Source organism: Sabethes cyaneus, chromosome 2, assembly GCF_943734655.1.
Source record: "Sabethes cyaneus chromosome 2, idSabCyanKW18_F2, whole genome shotgun sequence".
Lineage (NCBI taxonomy): Eukaryota > Metazoa > Arthropoda > Insecta > Diptera > Culicidae > Sabethes > Sabethes cyaneus.
Genome location: NC_071354.1, coordinates 54,178,489 through 54,193,537, shown reverse-complemented (window position 1 = coordinate 54,193,537; position 15,049 = coordinate 54,178,489). Strand labels below are relative to the sequence as shown.

The 15,049-nt window shown below is 41.3% G+C and overlaps 1 protein-coding gene across 2 annotated transcripts in view; it reads right to left on the bottom strand.

The window, feature by feature from the left end:
* The window catches only part of LOC128733899 (uncharacterized), a 175,884-nt gene that overhangs the window by 34,569 nt on the left and 126,266 nt on the right, over positions 1-15,049 (bottom strand). The gene's annotated exons all lie outside the window — the stretch shown is intronic.

Below are 15,049 nucleotides of genomic sequence, written 5' to 3'. Positions count from 1 at the left end.
AAGAAAAGATCATATATCAATAGTGATAAATAGTGACCAATTGATGATAAGTGAGAAATGATTCGGCTTTTCACGCGTGGCTTTGGAGCTTAAACTACAAAGGAACCGACATGACACTCCATACATTTTTCTTAGAAAGTTTTTTGTCAGAACAATTAACTCAAAATATGTTGAACATCGATATGACCAGATACAAACAGAAGATGGGGTACCGACCTTTCAAAAGCATGTTTAAGTCTGAAAAAGGCTAGTAATCGTAGAATCGCAAAATGCCGGCCATTAAAATTTATAATTAAAATTAGATTTGATATTAAATTGAATTCGAACTTCAACTTGGACTTAAAATTTTAAGTGAATTTAGACTTAAGACTGAACTGGAAATTAGATTTCAAATCGGACAACCTGGGATTTGAAATAGAAGGTAAAATTGGATTTACATTAGACCTGAAATTGTACTTGAAATTAGATTAGAAATTGGGGTTAGAATTGGAGTTGAATTAGACTTGAAATAGGACTCATATTGAACTCGAAATTGGACTTGAAATTGGATTTAAAATAGGAGTTGAAATCGGAGATGATATTCAACTTAAATTTGACTTAAAATTGGACTTAACATGAAACACAAAATTGGAATTGAAGTTGGACTCTTTGAAATCGGCGTTAAAGTTGGGCTTTAAATGGGACATAAAATTGAGCATACATCGGACCTGAAATTCCACTTTAAATTAGACTTGATATAGGAATTGAAATTGAAGTTGAAAGTGAATTTGGTATTTCAATTGAAATTGGATTGACATTTGTATAAATACATGGAATACAACTAAGCTCGGAATCTTAGATGAAAATGGACTTCAACTGGACTTGAAATTGAATATGAGACTGACATGACTATCACAAAAATGCTGCTATTGGAATGACTCACTTAAGTAGCAATGTGAGTTTTATTGCACTCTTATTGCGTATTTCGTGATCACTGTTAGTCATTAAAGCCACCATAAACGTGTAATAAAACCCTAATTGTTGCTTTGGTGGAATTCCGGGTTATACCTTGAGGAATTATTTTGTTCTGTATTAATTTTTTTTAGAGAAAGTGGGGCACGTGCCCCAGCGTGAACTGACAAAATACATAGAAGAAAATCCTATCTTCATATATACATTACACACTAACACCATCTGTTACGCATATTGCGAAGTAACCTACATTTGTTACAATACTCGAAGCAATACTGGAATGCTGCCGTGCGGCCTTGTTGCGAAGTAGGATTTTTTAAGAAATGAGTGGTTTTTGCATTAACGATGACCAACCTCGTGTTTTTGTCTTGACCTTGAAATGCGGTCAGGCATATAAATTTTTAATCTAGCTCGTTTTTACTCAAGGGACGACGTGACGCCCCCCCCCCCTCCCTCTCACCTTTCCGCTCTTTCTCCTCTAAATTTCATTACTTTCTTCTACCGTCCCTTCGTAAATTGTAAAACAACTACCGTTTTAAAAAATATTAACGAAGTAGTTAACGCAACTGTCTCGTCTGTTTGTTTGTGACAAAACCATCTGCACAACGAATCACTATTTATCTTGGTTTAGCAGACTGTCGTTCACTGACTACGTGACCTGATGAACGTATGACGGAAAAACCCTATTCACATGAGGAAACCTCTACAGTCAAATTAAATCCGGAAGGATCAGCTGGACTGTGGAAAATATTTTTTTTTGCTCAAAATAAAAACATTCAAAGTCTGCAATGTTGGCCAAATAAACTGCGTGTTGTAATGAAAAACTTCGGGTAAGCATGCAAGATTACCGCTTGGAGCAGAGAATGTCTTTCGGCGTAGTGACTGTGTGGTCACTGGTCAGTGATTTCGGTCTGACCGCCAAGGACTTCATAGACTTTGGAACTGCCAGTTTCACGGATTTCACTGTTCAGACGGTAAAGATACTGGACTGCAAGTAATTGAATAAAATATCACTTGACAAGGGTAATAAAGTGTATATCTCATCAGTTTCGTTTATGCTGACTTTCGTCGTAACTTGTAGGTCTATCTTCGTTGATTTTTGACCCATGCTGAAATCACTTGACATCGAAAGTGCTGATTCTGTAAAGATTCGAACCCATGACCACTTGCTTGTGGAAGCAGACTCGATAACTTTGCGACTACCGAGCTCCCAACGATAGAATTTAATGCGCATATGCTGTGCAACTACGGGAACAGCTGAAAATTTATTACTTATTCTTTCGGACATTTTATTACAGACGCTATGAGCCAAATCGATCAAGATGGTCTAACTTTTTTCTCGAGGGTATACATTTTCAAATTTGTAAAATTGGTTGGTTGATTTAGCAAGCATGCTCCATACTCCTTCCCACAAAATTCTGCACCGTCTCACCAGGCGAAAGTTACGCATGCTTAGTGTGAGGGCCATCTTTGCATGATTTGAATCATTTAGACTTCTATGCATGAGGTTATACATGCTAGGCAAACTAGGGTGCACCGAAGAATTGACTGTGGATACTTTCAAGCAACACTTTGGAGGAAGATTTAGGGTAAAATGCCTCAGGCTCGCGTAACTTTTCAAAAGGAGCTAAAAACAAAGAAAAATGCTCTTCATGTCTCTTCTCTTTCGCTTATCACGGTGATGCAAATGCACTTTACCACATCAGCGTTGCATGAATCGGTTGCGGGCATCACTTTCGTTGTAACACATTAATGTCGCCGTAATCAGAAGAGAGGGACATCAAAGAGAGTCTCTCAATGTTACTTAGGTCCTTTTGAACAGTTTTGCGAGATTTTTTCGATAAGGTCAGTGAGTACACGAACCCTTTTTGCAATGGCGTAGCTAGGAAATTTAGCTGGGAGGGGCCTAGGGTGTGACTTCCAAAAAAAATTTCACTTTGTATGAAAATATCGATCTACTATAAATATGTTCTCAGCATGAATGTTTTATTTATACATGGTCGAGTCATCACATCAATGATGTAAAGAGAAATGAGAATGTTCCAGCAGCCTTCTTCATTCAACTCGATCTTGTGCCACTCGCCCCCAATTTCCCAGACGTCTCCTGGTGCCGGTGGAGTTGTTGAAGAAAACTTGTTTTGTCGGCATCCTTACGACGTGTCCGGTCTACCGATGAAGTAGCCTACCGAATATCTCCAGATCTATGATGGGATTCTCTCCAAGCAGCGCCTGTAGCTCGTGATTTATACGCCTCCGCCATTCTCCATTTTCAGTTTATACTCAGCCAAATATCATCCGCAGCATATTCCGCTCGAACACGGCAAGGGCGCGTATGTCTTTCGTAAGCAGTGTAACGTCTTCAAGTCCATAAAGAACTGCTGGTCTAATAAGAGGTTTGTACATTGTCAGCTTCGTACGGCAATGTATGCTTCTTGATCTTAGCGTTTTGCGAAGGGCAAAGTAGGCCCGATTTCCAGCTTGAATGTGCCGCTGGAACTCCTTACTAGTGTTGTTGTCTGCGGTCACTAGCGATCCCAACATGAGCTTATCTACCATTTCTGGTTCGTAGCCGTGAACGGTTTCCGTCGTGTTTGTTTCCTTTCATCCTCTTACTTTCATGTATTTGGTCTTCGACGCATTTATTTTCAACCCAATCTTCCCAGACTCCGCTTTCAACCTGGTGTAGATAACTTCCGCAGTCGCAAGGTTCCTGGCTATGACATCAAAGTCATCTGCGAAGCCTAGGAGTTGGCTACTCTTGGTGAGAATCGATGTTGCGAATCGAGAGAGAAGTCAACCCTGCCTACTCACATGCGAAAGAGTATGAGAAACATTGCGTTCAACGCTTACGTCGCACACGCGGGCGTAAAGGAAAACAACCACCGGTGTTGAATGCAGACATTCTGCTACCCACACACTCGCGCACGCACATCCTCACATCGTCTTCCTGCTAAGCTTATTCCCAAGTCAAAAAACTTGTGGGGAATCAACTGCCTGTGAGGCTGGTGGTGCACTGGGATACAAATTTTGCATTACTTTTTCTTTTCTTCTTCATCTTCGCCCTCGATCTACTCGCGGGCGGGAGTGCGAGCCATCGCGAGTGATCGATCAGCAGATCGGGCTGCAACCTGTAACGACGAGCGACGACTGTAGCTGTTAGCTAAACACACTCGCAAAAACTCGTTGCTGTGCATGAAGAAATAAGAGCGGGAGTTTTAAAGGGATGTTTATGCCGCCGTGTTCGTTAGAAAGAGTACGCGTGTGTGAGAAAATTATACCACACGAGTGTGAGTTTCGCAACAGTAGTAAAAATTGTGCCTCTCGTTTCGGTGCCCACTCGTCACATCGCTCTCAAGAGCGATGCTGAAAAGCCTGTAGGATAAGCCGTCATCTTGACTCAATCCTCTCCTCGTCTCGAAAGAACTCGATATTGCCCCCGAGATGCGTGCGAAACATATCACTCGATCCAATGTAGTCTTGAGCAGTCGCGTTAGTTCATCCGGAAAACATTGTTCGTGCATTATATGCCATAGCTGGTCTCGATCAACAGTACCATATGCTGCTTTGAAATCAATAAAGATGCAATGCGAGGGCACGTTGTACTTTCAACATTTATGCAAGATCTGTCGGATGGTAAAAATATGGCCCGTAGTTCCGCGAGCCCCCGTTAAGCCTGCCTGGTAACTCTCTACGAACCGCCTGCTATCAGTGACAGCCGGCATAACAGGATCTGGCTGAATGCCTTGTAAGTGACGTTTACCAGCGTAATGTCGCGATAGTTGCAGCAGTCGAGCCGATCACCCATTTTGTAGGTAGGGCAAACCAGTTCTTCCATCCATCGATTGCTCCGGTAGCTTCTTCTCTTCCCAAATCTTGGAAATAACTCACTGTAGAGCCAGCGTTTCTCGACCATGTTTATAAAGCTCTACCGGTAAACGGTTCTTACCAGCGGCTTCTTCAGCAACCTGAGCTCTCGTTTGATTTCTTGGAGAACAGGTGCTGTGACTCGTTTGTGATTAGATTCTCTTCCGCATTTCTCACGAAATTCCTAAACATGTCAGGTTTCAGTGGGCAGCCATTATGAGTTTGGTTCACCTTCTTGTAAAACTTGCGCGTGTCATTAGCTCCGAATAGTTATTATAATTCTTCACGATCTCTTTCCTCCTTTTGGTGCTTTTTACTTCTCAGGATCGTGATGGACTGGTTCCTTGCTCGTCGGTAATTAGTCAAGTTCTCTCTGTTAGTCTCGCAATTAGGCTTCGTACACAAATTACGTAACGCTTAGAGGGGAGGGAGGGGGGTCGAGTTAGCGTTACTTGTTGTTAGATAGGGGGGAGAGGGGGTCATGAGAATAGTTACGTAACAAATATATGAATACCAAAGAGGCAGTTGCCAAATGAGGAAAGGACGTGTTGGAGGTGGAAAACAGTGAATCGGTTTATACTAATGAACATTATGATACAAAATTAAGGGTTTGTAGCTGATGAAGATAATCCTACTAAATTTCCAGTTATTACGGTTGAAGACCATTCCAGGCTGCCCAGTTTGCTTCGGGGTACGATGCGGGCCTAACAAGCCGTCGTATGTATGTACGTCGTATGTATGCCGTATGAATATCGGCTAGGAAGTGCTGCTATAGAGCCAGTAGGATCGTTGCACTATCCCCGTAATTGTCCTGTACTCTAATAGCCAGCTGCAAAGTCAGTCGATAAAGAAGGGTCAAGTTCTCAACAGGACGTTTATACCCATGGCTTTGCTTTTTTACCATTTCAGCTTAACATGGGCCGATGCCTGATTGTTGTTTTTGATATGAAGCTTGCTAATTTGCTAATCTTGCTAATTTGGTTGAATTTCTTAAAAATTATAAAAAATATGCGGTTCAAGTCATTTTTATTGAATGTTGAGGTACGGGGGGGGAGGTTTGGTTAACGTTACGTAATTTAATGGGGGGGTTATGCCAAGCGTTACTTAATGTTACATAGGGGAGGGAGGGGGTCAAAAAACCGAAATTTTTGCGTTACGTAATTTGTGTACCACGCCTTACACAACTGTTGATATTCGTTTGGTTTTTGCACGAGAAAAAAAGGAGGGAAATATTTTTGGGAACATGTACACTGTTTTTTCTGATTTTCAAATACCTGTGGTTAAAATTTCTGGAGAGGGCCTGGTACCCCCTCTTGCTACCCCAATGCCTTTTTATATATGACATGACTTGGCCTTTTTATGACATGACATGATCATTTGAATAGCTTACAAAGCAAGCACACTGTGATATCACGAAACGTTACAATCGCTAGAAGCCAAAAATCGCGCAGGATAGATAGAACAGATTAGGAGAAAGGTCAATGGAAATCAATTGAATGACCCAGTCGATGTATTGAGTACCGTACATACAGTATAATACGCAGTATGTACTTTTTCAATTGTAACGATTGATAGATCCACAAGATTCTTTAAGAAATTTCGTTGGGACGAGGATCAGGGTTATCACTTGTTTTGGAGCACTTCACTAACATAGGCTTCAAATTGGTCTCAGTTAATCGTGATACATAAAAAATTTTGTTGGGATGGGAAGACTTCGTCACCTTTCCTGGCGTACTTCCCAAGCACAGATATCAAATTGGTCGAGGTTCAATCTGTGTATTTTCCACCCAATCACGAAGCGAGGATTTCAAGTTAGACAGTGCTTCATTATTTTCAATTTTCCGATAGTGCAACCTCAAGAATCAACAGCGTTCTTTATTTGGGTCGACGCGTAGAAGATTTTCCGATCGATTAGTGCAAAAATATTGAAAATAGATTAAGAATTCGTTAAGCTATTAACGTTCAAAACCTTACCACTTTTCGAGATAGATTTTTTGGAATGATCCCCTACACCAGCTACTTTCCTGCAAGTCTAATAAAGTGCATCAAAATAAAGTGCGTAATCCAATCGAGTCCAATCTAATGTGTTCAGTTTACATTCCCTTACGTGCTCGGTATTGAATAGGATGTTTGCACTCTGTTTTAGTAACACTAAAGAAAGTTTATAATTTTGTTTTGACAGTTTTTAGCAGCTTTCTAATCTTTAAATTTTAATCACTTAGAAAGTCAAATATTGGTACGTGATATTTCTTCCCAATTTATTTGAACTATTTTGATGCTCACTTGGTCAGCTCCCGCTAGTTTTTACATATCCTAATTTCACCAATTTCAGAGACAACACAAATTAGATCTAATAGTGCGCAAACATAAAAATAAATTTAACTGCGGTAAACACTGGCTTCTGATTAGCTGTTTCTAAGCCTTGTTGACATAATAATCGGCATCCATAAAACGATTCGCTCTCGATTCCCAACGTTGTTGTTGTTGTTGACGTTCATATCCATAACTGCGTGCGGCCTTTTGTGAAACGCGTCGTGGTTGGTTGTCGCAAGCAGGGAACGCTGTCTGTGCGGTTGCAAGTGTTGCAGCGCCGTCCGAAGCGAATTAATGAATGCAAAGCATGTATGTTGCATTCGAAATGGCCATGCACATACATATATTTTTGAGGCCCCAATAAACAGATCAGCCATCCATTCACGACGCTGTTAACTGCTTTTAAGTGCCAAAGTAAACATTCGAATGAATTCATGCACGATCATAAATAATACGTGACGAAATCGGTTAGAACTTTCTAAGTGATTTGCCTTTGTGAAGAGCAACGTTTTGGTGCCGAATGACGAATTGATTGGAAACCGTACGAGTGTTAGAAAATACGATATTCGATATTTCTGTTCGCCTGTTATGATTCCTTTCGCGTCTAATGGCAATAATTAGAATAAAAATTAGAATGCAAAGTCGTTGAACCTGACTGCAATCTATTTATCTTTTATTGCAGTTGCGCTGAAACTCAATCTGTGCAATCCCACTTTTCCGCCCATCTGCAAACCATTTAAAAAAACTTGAAGCGCATAAATTGCTATTTCGATTATGCAATGTGCAACTTTATTTTCTTCGCTCTCTGTTTTACTATGTAGACACAGAGTGGTTTCTAGCTGATTATGATGAGTGCAGCTCTCTAAGGAAAGCCAGGCTTAAACGGGAACAAGTGTGTGCATTGCGCCATGTCGTGGCCATCAGGCCGGCGCGCAGCCAGGAGATGGCCGGGCGATGAAAAGCGAGTATTATCCGCCGCGACGATGATGATTACGACGATGATGCCAGAATCGCCGGTCGCCACGCCACAAGCGATGAAGCGACTGCATCTGCTTAATGATCTAATAACACTCATTTATTACTGCCGATATATGTTAAGTGCCGTGCTATGCTATAGACGATAAATCTGACGATACAGGAGCGAGGAGTTCTTGGCTTCGAAAGAAAGGTCAGGGAAAAGATCTGGCTCGCGGTCAGACCGGTTGTGTTGCGTGCCGAACCCGCCGCCGCCGGTGTGGTGGCATACGGTGATTGATGGTTTTGTTTTAAATTTTTAACTACCGAGAAGATCGGGGCTGTCAAATGGCTCAACCTTTTGACGATATTTAAAGCCGAGAGGAATGGTTTGATAAACGGTGTCGAATTTTACTACCTGTTTCGATTTTCAAAGTGAATTTATAGTCATCTACAGTAAAAGTTTAAAACAATTGCAGCTTTGCAACAAGATGAATGTGCTCATATTCGAAACAATAAAAATATTAGGCAATTGCAATGCAACTCTCATATTTAGAGACGGTCCAAACTTTTTGACAACTTCATATCACAATTATAAACAACAAACATCTACGCGATAGTGAAAGCAAATGCATACAACGGGGTTTCCCCCGTTTTTCATGACACCATTCATAACATAAACCGTAATGCGACACTACGACGGGCAACGTGCAAATTAAAGGCAGTCCGTGTTTACCCTCCAATATGTAAATGAGTCGCGTGAACAGGTACGAAATTGGACACTACGTTGCTTTATATGAGTACCGAAGGTGATGAAGCTGACTGACGGCTTTTTCGCAATTGTCATTACATAATGAATTTAAATTGAATTTACAGTACACGTGAATTGCGCGGTCATCCGGCGAGAGGATTTTCTTTAATAACACACAGCTGCTGTAAGTAGTGAATGAGGGAGGAATGAGGGGTCATTTCAGTGACGATAATCGGCCCATAGAACATTCTCCGAAATAAAAAATATTTTCGGGAGAGCTCTCTACAGTCTGATGACGAGGTACTTAAAAATATATCACTTATTATGACATTTTCCATTCAGATGATGGTTTCCGAAGAACCCTTGGAAGAGTGAAAACCTTTCAACGTTTATTCGCAGCAATCAGACAGTTCCGAAGAATAATGCAACGATCGTAATCCCCCTTACATAAGCGTTCCGACTCGTGCATCCTCTGGACCTGTCTTCGTTGCGACAGGTTAATCATCGTCACACCATCAAACCGCGTTCCGTGATCCGGGAAGCAAACCTGCATCTCATCATCATTTTGCGGCTCGAGATGCTCGAGCGTGATAAATATATTCACTCCAGCCAGCAGCCGCGATCGACATCGAACCAGCGCAGCGCGCCCGCTTGCCAGAGCATCACCACCATCAAAAGAAACATCGTCATCGTCGTCCATCAGCGAAAGTGCAGATCTTTTGAACGAACTCCGGACCCGGACGACTCGGCAGCTAGACGGAGCCTGAGGGAATGCGACGGGAACAGCCATAGCAAAAGCAATCAAAACAAACCCCGCGCTTCGGTGGTTCACCGCTCTTCACATTCACCTTTCCGTTCATTCCTTCGTTCGCGGCCTTTGGGGCTTTGGCCGAGTCATTTCATCCCGAAGTGGTCATGAAAAAATAATAAAAAAAAGTTGCGCCACTAGTGCAGGAATCTCTTGGAACTTGCTGTTACATAATAATAGGAATCCCATCCGGCTGCTTCTCGAAGTTGTTTTACCGGGCACTGAACGGAGAGATCAGCCTGGCATGAACGACTCCATCGGGACTGCTAAGGAGGACTGGTCGTGAACTCGGGACTCAGCTAGTGATGATTGAGATAGAATATGAATGTTAAAATAACACGAAAATTCACATAATAATACGAGCCGAGTCAAGCCGAGTAAATGGCCTGTTAATTCCCTGACCATCATCCATTACGGATTGTTCACCTGGTTCTTTTTTTTTTTGCTCAGTTAGACTGAACCTTAGCAGATTAACTCACTGGGCAGCTTACATTTGCTTATCCAGCAGGTCGCTGTTTGGTTTTCTTTGTGGACTTATAAGGCACTACGCAAACCAGGTCAGATGGTCACGGCCTGATGAGGCAAATTGCGATCTTCTTTGTCGTTGAGTGGAAAGGGTGTTTGCAGTCTTCTGAAGTACCTGCTGACAGGACGTACAGGATGCTGAGTTGTTTGCCGGTGCATTCGTCGGTGGTTAGTCGATTAAGATTGTAGTCAAGGTTTGTTGCTGTGTTGTTGGCGATTGACTCATTCAATCTGGCACATCGGTGGTTGCCTGTTTGAATCCGATGTGCCCTCCGGGTGGCTTCAGGGTTCACTGGTTAGCTGTAGATTGTTTTCAGTTTGAACTAGAAGTTAAAGGTGAAGTTGAATGAATAATAGCAGTTCAAGCAAAGAGAATATTCAATTGAAATATCTTACAGAATTGTCTTGACTAATTTTAAATACTAATTGAGTGCCCAACCTTGCTCGGGATTCAAAATTAGTCTGCCCTAGATCAAAATTTTTATGGTCTGTATGGTTATTTGTGAGCATCGTAGTAGAACTCAATGTTTAGCGTGAAGTTGGAGTTGCAGTAGAAATGAATGGAACTTTCTTCTAACTTTCTTCGTTGATTCTTATTTAATCAGAGGTGGTGTTTAGCGCATGAGCAAGTGGAAATATTATCAATAAAAGTCTTCACTGCCTTTGCAAGTCTCAAACCGCGACCGAGTGTGAAACGATCGGCAAATAAGAGTTTGATGAGTTATAAGAGTTGTTTGATACTACTGAACTAGAACCTCCAAAACTACCTACTATGACGTATGGTAAGAAAACTTCAACTGCCATGCCTGTTGTTCTTGTCGCGTCTGAATACTGCAAAGTATATCTGTCCTAGACCGACCTAGAAACTACTGAAGACGGCATCCTTTCGTTAATAATAGAAATCATCACTTGTGACGAACCCACTGAAGCTGAAATGTTGCTAAAAAGACACTAATCTGAAGTTGATGCATTTCATTTCGTTGAAAGTTGAATATTACGAATGAAGTTGAATATTATGGAGTATACTTCCGTGAATTCATCGACTGTTGAGATAGAAACTCCCAATCGGAGTTCTCCAGTATACCTCGGTTGTAATAACAGTGCTGTCGGCGAGTCGAACATGCAGCTCACTCACAGATCACTCTCCGCACGATCAGGATGCAATACGGGTCGCTCCATGGAAATTCTCAACCATGCCAGTGCTCAACAGCATAATCTTCTAATCGATTCCTGCTATCTAAGTCATCCTGGTCCTGTGGTTAGATATCGGGAGAGAGCCTCCTAACCTGTCAAATCAGGTTGGGCTTGTCATCTGCCTGACAATTTTCCGGCTTTCAGTATCAATGGAGACGTCCCACGTGTCATCAACAGTGATCATCATAACATTTTCATGGCGAAAATAAGGAAAATAAGGAAGGACAAGACACACAGAAGCTTCACAAAGATGCACGTTAGACAGCACGCTGGAATTCTCTAATTCTCCCGACTCATTCGTGTCATCAGTATCGCTGGTGATGTCTTCACCCATCATGTGATCCAGCCATCAAAGTCGTCTCGACCCTAAAATTATGGTAGAGTCCGACTTCTTCCAAAATTCCTCATCAGGCGAGTGTTTACAAACTGAAACACTTATCCTGCTGTTGGCTGTTTCGATCCATCAACTAATGGTCACGGAAACCTGCTTACTGCATACTACCAGAATGTACGGGGTTTACGTACCAAAACGAGCCATTTGACAGCTGATTTCCATTTGCGACTATGATACTTTGATGTTCACCGAAATCTACACTTGGCTGGATCTCAACGATCCAGAGCTGTCATCCGAATTCCTTTTTGTTTCGATGCGAGCGTCGAGCAATCTTATCCGTGATCTCTCGTGGGGTGGGGGAGTGCTTGATGCAGTCAAAATTACTAACAAATGTTTCTCAGTCTCTTTCTAGTCAAATTTCCAATGCTGTTATGGTGTTGGGACACTACAACTTTCTAGACCTTATATGGCAGTTCGACAAGGACCTAATTGGTTATCTACCCATCAACAAGAGAAAAAACTCGCAGAACTTTTGCTACAGGTTAACCAGTTTATGTTTATGCAATATATAGACTTTTCTAAGGCATTTGACCAGGTTCCGCACCTGTTAGCAATCGAGAAGATGAAGCGCATTGGCCTACCTGAATGGATAACAAATTGGCTACTATCGTATTTAACAGGTCGTATTGCCTTTGTGAACCTCAACGGAACTGAATCGTACTCTTTCGATATACCTTCTGGAGTACCTCAAGGCAGCATTCTAGGGCCATTAATTTTCGTACTTTTCGTTAATGATATCTGTGATAGCCTTGATTCCCAAACATTACTATACGCCGACGATCTCAAAATTTTTCGTACCATCACAAGTTCTCTTGATCGTGATGCTCTATAGCGAGATGTGAATAACCTTTTGCACTGGTGTGTTACAAACGGCATGGAGGCAAATATATCTAAATGCAGCGTAATCACTTTTTCACGCCTCCGTAACCCTCAACATTTCATATATCAAATAAACGGAACTGAAATGAAACGTTGCAGCCCTATCAAAGATCTGGGTGTTACACTTGACACCAAGTTGAAATTTGACGAGCATATCAGTATAGTGACATCAAAAGCTTATGCTGTACTTGGCTTCGTAAGACGGAATGCTTCAGATTCCAGAGACGTCTATGCTCTAAAAACGTTATACTGTTCATTAGTTCGTAGTATATTGGAATACGCAGCACCAGTGCGGGCACTGTACCAAATAGGACATAGAGTAACGAGGGGTAAAGTGCGATGCGGGTAAAAGTGCGATTCAATGATTTATCGGTGCAGATTCCGAGCAAATTTTCTATATTGGCATGGATGGGTGACTACTTTGACAGCTTGTATCTAACGCAAACTTTGGTTGCTTACGAAACATAGTTGCTGAGTTATGTGCAAACGTTATTTTAGGGTGGTTTTGATGTAATTTTTCGTTATACGGCAAATACGATATCAACAGGAGGATATTACTTGTTGAAAATTTGTAGCAGCGTTTTACATCACTCACATATCTGTTTTGAAAATACGGCGAAAATAATTTACAAAATATATTTCGCATTTCCGTAATTTAATCTAACCCCGTCAAGCGTCTAGCGGGGTAAAAGTTCGATTCACGGACGGGGCAAAAGTGCGATTCATGGACGAGGCAAAAATGTATAGCTAATTATATAAAGCTTTAGGCACTGTATTGCAGATACTAGAAATGAAAGATCTGCAGAAAACTCTGCGCTCCACATATGTTGGCCGAAGAAAAACAATGTGTTTCCGCTGATGAAACAAAAAACAAACGTTTGGAAAAGTTTCGATCTAATGGAGGCTGCAATACACCAGCGCAGAATAGAAAAGGTGCAAATTGAGAATATTCCTTACCGAAACATAATGCAGCTTGAAAATAATATGGGTTTGTTAGCTACTGCTGGGCTAATTTTATGGATTCTAGCTTCGAACTTTTGCCCCGCTAGTGGGGTAAAGTGCGAATCTGCACTCGATCAGAAGAAAGAAGAATTTATTTTGCAAAACACTATTACCCCAGGTGATTTATAGTTGAATGTGAAGACATTGAGTTACTGCATCACTATAAAATATATTATGTTGTTGTCCTTCTTTATATCTCACGAAAATTGATGACATTTTCAAACATCGCACTTATGCCCCGCCCTACTCTATCAAAAAAATTGAAAGTATTCATCGCTCTTTCATTCGATTTGCTTTGCATCATTTACCATGGCAGGATCCTTTGCGTCTTCCTGCCTACGAAAATCATTGTCGACTGATAAACCTAAGCACGCTTGCTGAAAGAAGACGAACTTCTCAGAGACTAATCATCTTTGACCTGTTGATGGGAATAATCGATTGTAGCAATCTATTGGAGGGATTCACATGCTTCGTAATATGTGACAACGATGTAAGCCGCGAAGTAAAGCGACAAATTGCAGCTCCGAATCGGGATTTCTACGGATTACGTAGCCAGCTGTAGTCCCGTAGTTTGCAAATTCACACAAAACGGGCCCTATACGGACATGAATTATGGACGTTAAAAGAAGCTGATGGACGAGTGTAGGGGGTGTTTGAGTGTAAAATTCTTGATCGTAGAATGCTTGGTGGTAACCTGGAAAATGAAGAATGGCGCAGACGCATGAGCTGTATCAAGGGGTAGTCTGCGGTAGGCTGGGCACGTGGTCAGATTGCCCGATGAAAGAGTAGCCAAAACTATTTTCAGTAGAGAAACAGGAAGAAGCCGTAGATTTCGTGGCAGGACGAGGGCAGGCTCAGCTGGTGTTTGAGGAAATTGGAGTGTCGCGGCTAAGGACCAACAGTACCGGAGGACAGTAATTAGTTTGGCGTAACGCACAGTTGTCACTAAAATACAGTAATTTTTTGATACATTACGTAAAAAAACTCTCAGTTTTTCAAAAAAGTATAAAAAAATTTGGTTTTTGATTTTCTTACTCATGAAAACAAAAAAAAACGAATGTGTTTAATGTTTTTGAGATGATGCATAACTTATAGTTAGTCCTCTTTAATTTTCCTAGAAAGCCCATTGAAATACTTTTTATTTACCAAGTTAACCTTAAAAATTGGTTCTGTGGTTCAAAAGTTTTGATTTTTCTAAGTCAGGAAGGTAGGTAAAATCGCGTTTTTGTGACCATCCTAACTCAGAAATGGTCCCAGAAAGGACCAAATAAAAAATTACGCGTCTAATTAGTTTCACAAAGGTAAAAGTATAGTGAGTTTGAACAAACACGGAGCGTTTTTTTTATACCACTTTTTTCTGCGAAATGGCTGTATACATGTATAGAAAATATACAGGACATACGCGAAATTATAG